Source organism: Sapajus apella, unplaced genomic scaffold (assembly GCF_009761245.1).
Source record: "Sapajus apella isolate SASKATOON/1434 unplaced genomic scaffold, GSC_monkey_1.0 scaffold70, whole genome shotgun sequence".
Taxonomy (NCBI): domain Eukaryota; kingdom Metazoa; phylum Chordata; class Mammalia; order Primates; family Cebidae; genus Sapajus; species Sapajus apella.
In genome coordinates, this window is record NW_022437010.1 from 4,945,322 (window position 1) to 4,959,831 (window position 14,510).

At 40.9% G+C, this 14,510-nt stretch overlaps 1 long non-coding RNA gene across 1 annotated transcript in view; it reads left to right on the forward strand.

Moving 5' to 3' along the window:
- Positions 1 to 264: 264 nt before the first annotated feature.
- LOC116531318 overlaps positions 265 to 14,510 on the forward strand; it is a 35,445-nt gene continuing 21,199 nt past the window's right edge. The window contains exons 1-2 of the long non-coding RNA XR_004260363.1: positions 265 to 303; positions 12,393 to 12,609. This is a non-coding gene — a long non-coding RNA (uncharacterized LOC116531318). The remainder of the gene's footprint in view (positions 304 to 12,392; positions 12,610 to 14,510) is intronic.

Consider the following 14,510-nt stretch of genomic DNA (forward strand, 5'->3'; position numbering starts at 1 on the left):
ATATATATATATAAGCATATATATATATACATATATATATATAAGCATATATATATACATATATATATATATATATATATATGAAGACCAAAGCCCAATGGGAAAAGAAAAAAGGATATGAAAGAATAATTTATTTATTTATTTTCTTTCTTTCTTTCTGTTTTTTTTTTTTTTTTAGAGGAGACAAGGTTTCACTATATTGTCCAGGTGGATCTTGAACTCCTGGGCTAAAGCAGTCCCCTGCCTCAGCCACTCAAAATGCTGGAATTACTGATGTGAGCCACTGTGCCTGATCCCGAAAAGGTAATTTATAATAAAGAAGATATAAATGATTGTTCTCAAATGAAACAAAATGGTGTTCAATTTTATTTATAATAAGGGAAATGGTAATTAAAATGATAATGATACATCATTTACTTATCTATTTTTAACGCATAACATGAGTAATACATGCTGCATTGGTTAGAATGTAGAGACATAGGTTCTTTCCTACATTGTTGGTGGAAATGTGATTTGGTACCATCTTTACATGGTGCGATTTAGCAATGCCTCTTAACATGCAAGATGCTTGTGAAAGCACCTTTGATCTTCTATGAGCTTTGGCTCATATCATTATTAACTTTAAGTATACAATGTTTTGTTATATAAACTACATTTAACTAATTATTGCTTTCAATAGCAAAAAACAGCAATTAGTTTTGCACCAACCTAATAGTTTGCTCCCAACTTTTTGCTACTATAAACAGTGTTGTAATATAATCTTTTAAAATAACTCTACACACTTGTGGTATTTCTGAAAGACAGAGTCCTACAAGAAAAATTGTTGAACCATTTCTAGCTTCGCTGAGTGAACCTGGAAAAAGAAACTTAAAATTAAAGGCCTATTATAGATGCCATTAGTAAAAAAGAATCTCCCCTCCTTTCCAAACACTTCTGCCTACTTTTCTGGCTAGTTTCTGCACCTGCCTTCAGAAGTTCACATTTTCATTACAGTTTTTCTTAATTTGCCTCTATCTCTGCACTGTCATGGCTACTAGTCACAGCAGTTACCTTCATAAAAAATAGCCACAGTTACTTAGGACTTTACCTTATTATAATTTTTCTTTTTAAATGGATTTCCATTTGTTGTGTCTAATTTTTCTTAGTGGAGACAGCAGAGGTCTGCTCAGAGCAGCTTAACGAAGCCATCTGTGTGTACAGAAAAGCAGAGGCAATAAAAACCTGTTGACAACTTTGGGCAAAGCTGTGGGCCTCATGTTCTGCAATTTATGTGAGGAGCTGAAGAACAATCAGTTCAAGCTGGTTTTTGAAAGAGGCACAGTCTGTAGTACACTTTTGGCAGGTCAGCATATTTGCACTACGGCAAAGAGGTATCTGAGTCCAAAGAATTCTGAGATGTTCAGTAGGAGTCCACAAACAAGGCCCACGAAAACAAACACACACGTTGCTGCAAAGAGAAGAGCAGAGGTGCTGGTGGTTTTTTCCCAATTTTCCATCTAACTTTATTTCTCTCTTAGCAGACAAGCATACTGCATAGTTCTCTGTCCCACTGTTGAGTGCAGTGTTATATCAGAAATGTCCAACATTGTCAGCAGAGATACACAGGTGGCTAAGTGCTTCGGGAGGCAGTGGTGTGTGGAAAGGACTTTGTCTTTCTGCCACTCAGACTTGTGTTTTAATCTTAGCTACGTCATCTCCCAGCTGGACTATCTTGGGCAACTCTCTTTTTCCTACTTTTTAAAGGGGAGAAAACAATACCTGGCTTACTTGATTGATGTGAAGGTTGAAAGGAATGTATATGACATTGCTTACTTTCTACCTTTCCTTTCTCATCTCCTTGTTATCTTCCACGTCCAGTTCTGTGGTTCCTACACTGATGCTTCCACTGAAATTGCTCTGGTCAGCTTACCACGGCCATCTTAGTTACTAAATGACTGTCTTCTGTGGCTTCCCAAAAACGTTGACTGATCCTACTCTCTTGAAACATTCTCTTCCCTTGGCTTGCAAGAACCACACTTTGATTAATTCTTTCTAGCTCCGTGGACACTTCTCAGTCTCCGGTGTCTTCTCGGCTCCCTCGTCCCCATCCTAAAGTTGTTGGTACTGAGTTTCTGTTCTGGATCCTCTTCTTTTATACCCCTTTGCTACACAATCCCCTTACATCCAATACATCAATGATCATTTATATATTTAAGTGTCCACCACACAATTTAGGTTCAAACAAACATACCCTAATCAGTGTCCAGAGGGTCCAGAGGGCACTGTTTGGGCACCACAAGTTGGTGCAAGAAATTCAGAGGCCTGACCCATCCATCCCTCACTTCCCTAGCCCGGCCTTTGCTCCCCACCTCTTCATGGGTCCTGGCGTCTCAGAGGCCCAACTGGTCTCCTGAGGAGGAGAAGTCCAATCCTGCCTGGCCCTATCTTGGTTTCTGCTAGCTTGGTTTCTGCTGTCTGCTGAGCAGAGGCTGGGCCATATCCTCATGTCCATAGTGACCACTAGTTATTGGGTAGAAGGTTATCTTTGAGAGTAGTTACTCTGTGATTGTGGGCTTTCAACTTCTCAAGGTTCCGCTTAAGGCAAGGGGCCTTCATTCAAGTTACACAAAGCCTGCAGGATTGAAACTCATTCTTCTTGCTCCCTCAGGCACTTCTTCAGGGCCCAGGGTCAAAGCAGTAGGAAAAGAACTGGTGTTAGTCCTTTTTCCTCACACTGAATCTTTTGCCCAGATTTGTTGCTTTTGCCTCCTGATGTCCCCACCTTATGACATAATGTCATAAGGTCACGGTGGACCAGAGCAGCTGGACGCTGAAGTATCTTTGATGGCACAAGGCTACATAGATACACAGAAACATTTGAGTCTTCCCTTGAGATGACTCAAGAAATGAGGTTATTCAGAACTTTAGGGGAAGCTTCAGTGGAAGACAGGGTCACACAGGGGACGTACTGCTTGCGCTAGAGAAGCTCAGTTGGTTCGGAGTGTGGTGCCAGCCGCTGCATCCAAGGGTGCTGATGGGAGCTATTTCTCAGAAGATCTTGGAGAGAAGCAGCCCCATGTGTTAAAGCTCCAGAGATAGAGTGTGTGATCCTTCTCTCTTGATCCTTAAGTGTTAAAGATGTTACAGACTCGTTCACGTACTTGGCCACTATCTAGGCTGGTTGCATGAGAGCTGGGCTGGGATAGGTTCCAGGCCCACAGCCTCTTCTGTGGTAGTCATTTATGCCATTTCCCAGGAAATTCTGGCTCTCTACTTCCCAGGCATATGATCTTAATGCACTCTGTGGCCCTCTTCTTATTTCATGGGGCCATGTGACTATTCTGATCAATGACTTTTGAGCAGATGTGATGTGAGTCGCTTCCAGGCAAGAGCGTGCCATTGCTGGTTCTTTCTGGTACGCAGTGACAAGGTTAGAAATATGATTGCTTTGTCATTATGGGTACTGCTAACCCATAATGGACATGTAACAGGCATGAGAAATAGAACCTTTACTGCCATAAGCCATAGGCATTCTTCAGACTATTTGTTACCACAGCAGAAACTAGCTTATCTTGACTGATAATCTTTCCCATCAAAGCACATACTCTCTTGGATGGCATAGGCAGATTTTAAAAGACATTTTTTTTTTTTTTTTTTACACAAAGGGGTCATTATCTCCCTCTAGTAAGACAGTAAGTCTCACATTTATCTAAGTTAGGAACCAACCAAGATACTCTTCACTGAGTAAGGAAAATCTAGGATAATTTTCTTTGTGTCCCAGACTATGAAGTCATTGGTAATTTTCTTAAAAAAAATAGAAACATCTTGGGTAGGAAACCCTGGTAAATTATCTTACCTTGTCTCCAGCCCAGATCTGCCATGGCCTTCAGATATAATTTTCACTGCTTACTAGATATCTTCACTTGGAGGTCCCATCTGCATCTAACTCAACGCACACAAACTCATTGCTTTGGCTCCAAAATATGTTTCTCTTATTCAGTTCTCTACCTCAATAAATGTTTTCATCAACAGAAGGATGGAATCATCCAGCAATGGAAGCATCTTTGACCCTTTTGTCTTCCTTTTCCCACACACTAAACCTTTTGCCCAGATCTGTGGCTTTTGCCTCCCGATGTCCCCACCACTATACTCTGTACTGGCCATCACTATTTTCTTCCTGGGTCAATCTGAGCCTTTGAACGGATTTTCTTGTCCCTTGTGTTTTCTTTTCTATCCACACTTCACACTGTAGCCAAACGGATATTTCTACAAGTAGATCTGACAAGTAGGCCTGATCAAAATATTGCCTAGTTGAAATCACTTTCATAGTTCTCAGTTTTTAAAAATGTTATCTGTAAGCCCCTGATTTGGTTCCAGCTTCCTCGTTGGACCGATGCTCCATAGTCAGCCACATGGAACGTAACTGGGAGTTGCATGCTTAAAAGCCTAACCTCGACCTTATTCCTCCAGCTAAAATGTCCTGCTCCTCTTTTCTCAACTAATAATTTCGCTCACTTGTTTGTCCTTAGCTTAGATCTTACTTCCTCTAGGAAGCCTTCTGTGACCCACCCAGGCAAGAATACATGGCCTTTTTCTCCCCTTACAAACCGATTCTAGTGCTTATTTCTGTATAATTCTGTCACAATTTCCCGTTTCTGCTAATTGCCCGTCACTGAAATACTGTGCCAAGAGTTTACAAAGATATGTCATTTCATCCTCACAACAATCCCTTGAGATGAATAATGTTCCCGTTTTTGACATTTATCTATCATTTTAGAACAACAAACAGAGATGCAAGGTAAGTGATTCAGATCAATAACTAGTTCATGGTAATGAGAGGCTGAACCCCTGAGCCTGTGTCCAGCCTCGTGGGCTTAACCACAATGCTGTGCTACACAACTGTAGCGTGTTCAGACATGATCTATGTTGTCCATTGCTGCATCCCCAGCACTTAGCACAATGCCTGGTACAGAGCAGGTACTCAGTAAGGCAGCTAAATAAATGAATAAAAGAGAGAAAGAATGAAAAGCTGTCTGGAAAATGATAGGCACATAGAAAAGACTAGCTTTTATTTAAACAACAACAACAAAACCTCTTATAAGCAACAAAGCAGAAAAAAGGGGAAGAAAACCAGATGGCATCAGCTCATTTTCTAGAAAGAATATAGGAAACGTATCAGGAAAGCATGGGGAAGCAGATAGTAGTTTCTGCATCTGCTTTTGAAGGAGGAGGCAGTTTCCACGAAGCTGGACTTGCTGAGCTCAGGGACTTGTTCTTGGCAGTTCAGGTTCTCTCTCTACCTTGAAAAGCTGCTGCGTCACAAAAACCTCCTCAGCTTTAGCACCATTTCCCAGGAGGTTGTACATTCAAACCTATATTTCCTTCAAGACAACAGACTATATTTAAAAACATTCTCCCTTGAAATAGAACACAATCCCTGCTTATGGGAAAAGGAAAGCTTTCTAGTAAGTTCAATACCAACATGCCTTTGGCTGGTATATAAATGGCAATATGAGAAGACTATTTTTTTTTTTTTTTAGTAGGAATTTATATATAGTGAGTGAGGCCAGTGGAGTTTTTGGTATTTGAGTCTACAGCATGGTTAAAGTGTTTTAGGGGTAAGTTTAAAAATTATAAATTAAAAAGCCATCCAAGTAACCCATATACACATCATACAAAATGGTGTGTAGGATTTATACTGAACGCCTTCCATCTTTGGCGTGGCCCTCCTCACCCTCAATCTCATTACATAAAGACAACTACTGTTTCTCCTTTTAGTTTTTCTGGTGATCAAATGCCATGTCCACCAAAAAACAAACAAACAAACAAACAAAAAAAAACTCAATACTCTTTTGAAAACCAATAACTTGATTGCTTAATTTTTTGTGTGTGGTGGGCTTTTGTCAGGTTTCTGATGTACAATGACTTTTGAATATCTTTCACTATTTGAAGAGTTTTCTATGTTATGCTATGGGTCTCATACATCTCTAAGGTAGAAGCCAAAACTCATTCTCTGCCCTCCCTTGCTGGAAGGAAGCTCACTGTGACGTAGGTTCTGCTAACTCACCACACTGCACTGGGCTGCAACGTAGGAGGGGGCAGGGTAGGGAGTCCTGTGTTAGAAGTCCACTTTCTTTGGTGAGTGTGGTAGTAGTGCTTCAGTTCTACTTGGAGCACTGTTTGTTGGGAGGGGATGGCAGCAGAATTTCTGCCATCCAGGCTTGAGTGTTGTTGGAGGGGCCGCAGGGGCTGCACCAGCTGCTGGACTGGTGATAGAGGGATTTCCCTAGAGCAGCTCATATGTACCAGCTTCCTCCAGAACCATCTGAGAAGCTGACATTTGCTTTTCCATTTCTATGAGTCTAATGCTGCCACTGCTGTGCCTGCTTTGGCAGTGGAGTTGGGCTTGGCATTATGTGAAATTGCTTGACCATGAGCTTCTAGAGGATTCTGTGAGTCACCAATACCCTACTAGAAAGATTCTTTTTTGCTTACTCATCTTGAGTTCTGCTGTTTGCAGTAAAGAACTTCAAGTGATTCTTTTGATCCAGATCTATTGACCACTGCTATGAGAGATGAAGATGTTTATCTTACTTATACATACCCTACCTCCTTTTCTCCCCCTTTTATGCATTTTTTGTTTTTAATTCATCTATGATTAAGTAATATTATTAATAAAGCCCCACTTCTTATTCCCTAAACTTTCTCTCTTAACTAACAATGATAAGAGCTTCACTCCTGCTCTTCCCTGCCTCTTGTCAGTTTCACTTCCCATCTTCTGTCAGCTGCTGCTGAGCTTTTACTTTGTCAAAGTTGATAACATTTCTCTTCTATTCTGTGATCATAATTAAATCTCCTGTGCTTCATGTCTTGGTGGGTTCTAAAACTGGAAAACTAATAAGTGGCATTGACATTATTAAGACTATATAAATGTTGACTGCAGTGCCCAGTAAGGAGCTAATGATGACATTTCCTGCCCGATAGGTCTCAGGTTGTGACACCAGAGCTACTTGAAGTGGAGTGTTCCTAGCTTCAAGGTCACATCGATTTTCTGTTCTTACATTTTATCAGTCACTTAAAATCAAGTGTTATTTTCGTTCCCCTGATTTTTGGGCCCTGGCTTTAAAAAATACCAGGTAGGCTTCTAATTGAGTTATCATTTTTTTCTTTTTTGGAAAAGACTCTCAACTGTCTATCCTAATCTCAAATGTATCCAGACCTTCAATACTCTGGATACAGAATCCCTTTATCCTCTCATGGTACCCCAGGATAGGGCCTCTCCCAGACTCTCCTATCCTGGACCTGTTGTTGTCCATATCAGCTGCACAGCCACCATCCTTGAGCTTCCTATTAGTGACCTCCAGGATGAAGGTCTAGCCCTGGATTCCATGTCATCTTTCTGTTTTTCTCCTTGTTTTACTAACATATATACTCGAAGACTTCCTCGGACAGGAAGTGTGATATATCATCCAGGTCTTTATTTGAAAATATTTTTATTTTACTCTCATACTGCAAAGATAGTTTGGACATAGAATTTTAGGCTCCAAAGATTTTTTTTCCCCTTACAACTTGGAACACATTGTTTCATTATCTTCTGGCCAATATGACTAATGACAAGTTAGATGGTACCCTGAATTTGTCTTTGGAAACTTTACAATATTTTTTAATGTTTGGTGTTCTGAAACTTCAAGAGGATGTACTGGCTGAGCAGTTATTTTCATTCAACCTGCTGAGTACTCAATGGATTCATCAAATGTGAAGTGTATCCTATTATTTCTTTAAAAAATCATCCCATCCATTTTCTGTTCTCTCTCTAATTCCTCTTAGCTACCTGACGGGTTTCTGTAACTCCTGTATTAATTCTCTATGACTCTTGCCTTTATCCTTCAAATTTGCCATCTCTTTGCCATTTGATTTAAGCTCTAGGAAAGCATTTTGACTTTATATTTCAGCTATTCTTTTGAATTTCATATTTTGGAGGTTATATATTAATTTATAAGAACTCTTCTGTGTTCTCTGTTAGTTCTCTTCTCAGTCAGACTGTTCTTGTTTTATAAATGCAATATCTTCTCAAATTTCTTTCAAGATAGCTATTAAGAAGTTTTAAAATTTCTTCCAGTTTTTGAATTATTTCTTTTCCTTTGAGACTATTTGGTCTTTTTTTCTTAATTTCCTGCTGGTGGTTGTCCTCAAATGTCTGACGATCTTTTGTGTACATTCATGTTGATGAGTGATGGATTTGTTTTATAATAATAGCTATCTAGTGCAAGTTTCTTTTTAATTTGGGTTGGTGATATGTTTCTTAAGAGGTACCGCCCCTGAATGAGAAGGCCGACAAGGAAATCTGTGCAAATGCGCAGGACTAACTGACAGATTTTGCCTTAGGATGTACATGTGTGGGAATCAGCCTGAGATGAGACATTCTGCTTCATCTCCACCCACCAAATGCCAGAACAAGGGGAGCTTTCCTCTTAGATCAACATCCCCACTAAAATACTAATTCCTCCCCAGCTAGTTTATCCATTTGTTTTCGTGAAGAGTCTCTTGCTATTCTTTCCCCCTTTTTAGGAGATAAAAACCTGGTGCTCTCTGCCCTACGTGGGAGTGTAAGCAGTAACCCTAGCCTAAATGCTGGCTGACATCTTATAAGGCTGACTGGCAGCCACTTCCCCTGAAGTCCCCTCATACACGTAATTGGGCTTTGGTTTCCTCTGTTCCATGTTCTCATCTGCTTCCATATTCAAGAAATGCATTGAAGTCTCCCATCTACGAAAGACCTTCATTGATCTCAGTTTCTTCATTGCTAAAGATTAATTTCTTTTTGAACTTCCATACAGTCATTTGAGCAGAACATCTGCGAAGGGCAGTGGTACACTCCTGTGCTTACTTTACCATCTCACACCAGGCACTTGCCCACCTCCACTGTGCTGTTTTTAAAAACGGGATTTTTTGTTGTTGTTGAATGTATATTCTTTTCTTATCTATATACCTACTGCTTTACATGATATTTCTGGAGATTAGAATAGGCTCCTATTGAAGCAAAGAAAGAAATAAAAAAGGAAAGAAAGAAAGAAAGAAGAAAGCAAGCAAGCAAGCAAACGAACATTTAAATGGAAGCAAACAAATGAAATAAATTGAGATAATAACAAGAAGTGCCACTCTGTCTTAAGCATGTATGATAAGCAGTTAAAAACAGTCGACATTGTTAATCCCTTTGAAAGACCTTGGTGCCTAACCATGTGCCACAGATGTTAAATGAACAGCTTTCAAGAGACACAGAGTTGTTTCTGAATAGGTTAGTGTGTTTTTGCCAGCAGGGTTCGCAGCACACAGGGGATACCTGCTCCAGAGTGTCTGTGGGAGAACTCAGACACATCATTTCCCCTCCAGCTGTTGAGGGTCTATTGATTAAAGGATAATACATCACAGATACTGCAAGTGTTTAAGACTCCAATTTAAAAAACATACTTGCTACTTTACTTATTTCCTTCCCGTGAAACTCATTCAGACCCTTAAACTCTATTGCCATGAGGATAGCAGAAAATTTAATCTCAGTTGCTGTTGTAATCTTTTCCTTCTTAGAGCTTCAATTGAATCGTGGAGCCCAACAAGCAGAGAGAAGCCAGTTTACCCACATTGGAAATGCTGGCATCTTCATTGTACCTGAAGTCCAACAGATTTTTACTGTGCCTATTTGTCCAAAGAGGACATTCAGGGCTTTGGTGCTGTTTCTCTTTGAAGTCTTTTTACTTTGTTGAGACCCTGTGTTGGAGTGGTATGATCTCCCCTTCTCGAGAGGTCTGTGGACTTTTTACCCCTCTTTAAAGTATTCTATTGAGGCATTTTGGTGTAATCTCCTTAATTGTTGGATCCTTTGGTAAATATCAAATCTAAATCAATAGATCACTTCTACCTTCTGCCCTTCCTTGAGACAATGAATCCAGAACAGACCCTCTGCCTGATAGGAGTGTGGGCAATGAGTGGGAGTGGAGGATAAACGGAAGGAAGAGGACAAATATCAGAAGAAAAAAAAATCAGTTAATGTTTCAAAAATACTACTACGCCATAGTAGGGACATTTAACCACAAAGGGCTGCCTCATGGGCTATGTGGATGAAATGAAACGGCGTCTAGGCCAGGATGAGTTGTAGCGGGTTAAGGGCGAGTGGGAACAGGGGAGAGGTAGGAAGATTTTTCTGGAGAGTTACCACAGAATTTATGACAGAATTTGAGAAGGAGATGAAAATAGCCTCCAGCTGTGGTGAATGGTTATTAGCCAGGCCCACTCCTCAGCCATGCCCCTCCCACAGCCACACCCCCACCCCATAGCCACGACCCCTGCCCCAGCATTTTGTCAAAAGCCTTTGGCCAAAGCTATGAGGCGCTGCATTCCTGAAGACTCCTGAGTCCAGACTGACGCTCCTGGAGGCCATGTGAATGTAAAGAATGGTCATCTTGCCTGGAGATTTTACTAATCTTTATAGGGAGGAGGACTCATATCCCCTGAAAAGTTCATGGCTACAGAAATCAGTACCTGTGGCTTTCACACCATTGCCACAAAGCAGCCTCAGGGTGCTGCTAGCTGATCCCACACATATTCTGAAGATCTCCAGTTTCAGGAGGAGACAGTGTGGTTCCATTTGGATCCAGTGATGACATCTATTCACTTAAAAGCCATAAAGATTCATTTTGGGCCATGTGCTGTGGCTCATGCCTGTAATCCTAGCACTTTGGGAAGCCAAGGTGGGCGATCACTTGAGGTCGGGAGTTCCAGACCAGCCTGACCAACATGGATAAACTCTATCTCTACTAAAAATACAAAATTAGCCGGGGGTGGCGGCACATGCCTGTAATCCCAGCTACTTGGGAGGCTGAGGTTGAACCCGGGAGGCGGAGGTTGCGGTGAGCCGAGATCGCGCCATTGCACTCCAGCCTGGGTAAAAAGAGCGAAACTCCGTCTCACAAAAAAAAAAAAAAAAAAAAAAAAAAAAAGGCAGGTGTTGAACAATTAGAACACGTGGACATAGGGAGGGGAGCATCACACACTTAAGTATGTATGACACTGCGGTCAGTATGTGGGGGGCTAGAGGAGGGACTGCTGGGGATGGGGAGGGTGGGGAGGGATAAAGAGGGGAGAAATGCCAGATATAGGTGATGAAGAGATGAAGGACCATGTATGTACCTATGCAACAATCCTGCATGATCTGCACATGTACCCCAGAACCTAAAGTACAATTAAAAAAAAAAAAAGAGAAAAGTTTAAATAAATGTAGAGATATAACAACAACAAAAAAATAATTTTGCCAGAAAAAAAGCATGGAAGAGGATTATGAACATTGACTCAAGCAGATACTCAAACCAAACCCATGGACCCACTGGGCTGCGTAGCTGATGCCACCACGGATAAGCACTGCTGCCTATGGCGGGCCCTGCTGTAGCCACCGTCAGCTTTCTGTTATGCACCCATGAGAAACAAAGTGTTGGGTGTCTGCTGGGTCCCACGAGAACTGGAAAGTCACACGGCAGCTTTTCTGTCGGGCATATCTTCAGCCTTCTTCCCCCAAAGACTGGCTCCTCTGCTCAGGGCTCAATATGACCACTGGTCTCAAGTCTGCATGATTTTGTTTTGACTCCCACTAGTAATGGACACAATCTCTCAGTGAGCCAAACCCCATTTCGTCTGAGAGAGATTCTGATTTCCCAAGATTTAGTTGTGTCCGTTACGCCCACGGAGCTGCTTCCTGGAAGAGGTAAGTTTATTGATAAAGGCACAGTGGTCTGATTATGTCCCTCAGCCAAAGCTGCAGATGTGGACAGATGATTTTATAAAAGCACGAAGGCTCCAAGACAATAATTAATAATTAACCATTTCAATCTCCTATTCATCCACAGTTAGACTTTGATGTCACTAGTGTAGACACTGTAACAGTCATGTCTCATCACAGTGCATGCTGCGTTTGGTTTCAACATTTTCAATATTTTCTATTTCTGATTTCAGGTGCGGTGCCAGATTTACATGATATAGAAATAAACAGAAGATTAACTTACAGAATGATTTTAGGATGTTTCACATGGTTTTCAATAACTAAGGAACCCCACGATATCATCATTAGTATTCACTACATCAAGTGAAGGAATAGGCAGTAACACACATGCCTTGTCCAAAAATAAATCAAAAGGGCTATTATTCTTCATGGACACATTTAATTTCCACGTTAACTTCTCCCAAAGACAACAATCAGCAATTTTATCACCTACTGGAGAAAGGCATTCCAGGGCCTCAGGGCTCATCAAAATGAATGCGTTTTCTACAACATCCAGTAGTTATTGACTCCTGTACGCTAAGCCATGTCGATAAACACAGGCCACCATTTTCTCTGTGCTATTTTAACTCCTACCATTTTTACATTTCAGAACAAGAGCTACTCTTAGCCAGAAAAATGCCAGATGGTACTGAGGAATCAGACTCATACTATTCCAGAGCAATGTCATCTGCAGAAGAGAGCCAGTAGCTAATTGACAGAGATGCCCTTGTTGTTTTCATGGAAGTCAAGATGTCCTATGTCTATCACTAGACCTGTCCTTCTATAATTGGCTTGGGTCTCAAGCTCCCTTTGGAACTTTATTCTAGGTATGCTTTTGCCTCTTCAGTTCTATCTTCAGATATAACGCTGCAGTGCCTTCTTCCTTCAATGGGCTTCTCTGTAATCCCAGCGACTCAGTTTTGAGTTGGAGTTTCGCTCTTGTTACCCAGGCTGGAGTGCAATGGCGCAATCTCTGCTCATCGCAACATCCGCCTCCTGGGTTCAGGCAATTCTCCTGCCTCAGCCTCCTGAGTCGCTGGGATTACAGGCACGCACCACCATGCCCAGCTAATGTTTTGTATTTTTGGTAGAGACGGGGTTTCACCATTTTGATCAGGATGGTCTCGATCTCTTGACCTCGTGATCCACCTGCCTCGGCCTCCCAAAGTGCTGGAATTACATCAAATGGCTTCTCTTTACTTCTCCAGCTTTGAGAAATCCATCCTCCTCTCCCTCAGAGTTAACTTAGCTTTTCTCATCTGCATCAATCTTTGAATAACTATCATTTGTTATCAGGAATGCCTTTTCAAAGATGTATCTATTTTCTATCTCCCCAACCAGCTAATAAGATATTTCCAGACAACTAAATATTTTGCCTCTTTCTCTCCACTTTGGGGCTTCCATAGTGGTTTTCCCTTAGTGAGTGTCTAATTAATATTTGTTGGCGAAGAGATTGCTGTCCTGAGACTTGCTGTATTCCGAACAGAAAGTTCAGAAGAACAGTCCTATAGGGCACGATAAAATCAGGAACTAAATAGTGAAGTTTAGGCTAAACCAAGATACCATAAGGTGTCTTGGAGTAGATTTCCCCAGAAAATTGTTAGTTACTCAATAATTCACAGTTACAGAATGAGTCACAGAAGATATGGCCAGGAAATTCTTTTTTGCATGTCATTCCAAAGTTAGCTTGTAAGTGTGGCCCAAGTCCAGTGATTTTCAATTATCTGTCTGTGGATGCATTTGCTACCACAAATTCATGTATGAAATACTTGATTTCTTCATCCGCCTTCCAGGTTGGAGTATTGTAGCAGTATGTGGAAATTTAGCAAACACAGAGGTAATTCTTTTTAATTTTTTTTTTAAATGTTTAAAAATGTATTCCTGGCAAGCTGTAACAGAAGTGATCCTGATAATCTTTTGAGAATGATTGTTCTGGGATAGCAGTTTTCAAAATGTGTTTCCCAGAGCAGCGCATCAACATCACCTGAGAGCCTGCTAGAAATGTAAGTTCTGGGGCCCAAAACTACTAACCAGAAACTCAGGGGTGGCCCAGCAGGTGTTCTCTGCTCCAGATGATTCTGAAACATGCGAACATGTGAGAATCACCATTCTAAGGTTGTCTTATGATTGTAATAATCTGTTATTTCTAAGGAAACCTTTGGGATAAAAATTCGTCTGATGTTCTGTTATTTCTAGGGAAATAATCTGTTATTTCTAGGGAAACTTTTTGGATAATTTGGAAATTTATCTGATTGTTTAATAATAGGTGACACTGCCAACAATTTGAAATCTTCTCGTTTAACAGATTTTTTGCTAAGTGTTCCTATATGCCAGATATTATGCTAGGTACTGGAAATACAGAGAAAAGTAGGTCCTAATATCTGCCTCAAGGAGGCCTTAGACTCAAATGGGATATGCACATGTGAACAAATAATTATGATTCAGTGCTAGAAAATGTACATATAAAAGATTAATTCTGTTATGAAAGATGTGGTCCAAGAAGACTTTTGGATCCTGTCCCAGTTCTGAACCCTGAGAATTACGTGTAGAATTCAGCTAGGTATTGAAATATCCACTTAAGACTTAAAATGACTTAAGCGAGTTTGAAGAATGAAACGTGGAACTTCTGGCCTTTGCAGTCCTCCTGTCCATGTGAAGACCTGTGATTTACTGCAAGAGGGTAACTGAGTCTGCAGAATGAATGTTTGGCCAGCCAGAAGTGTTACTA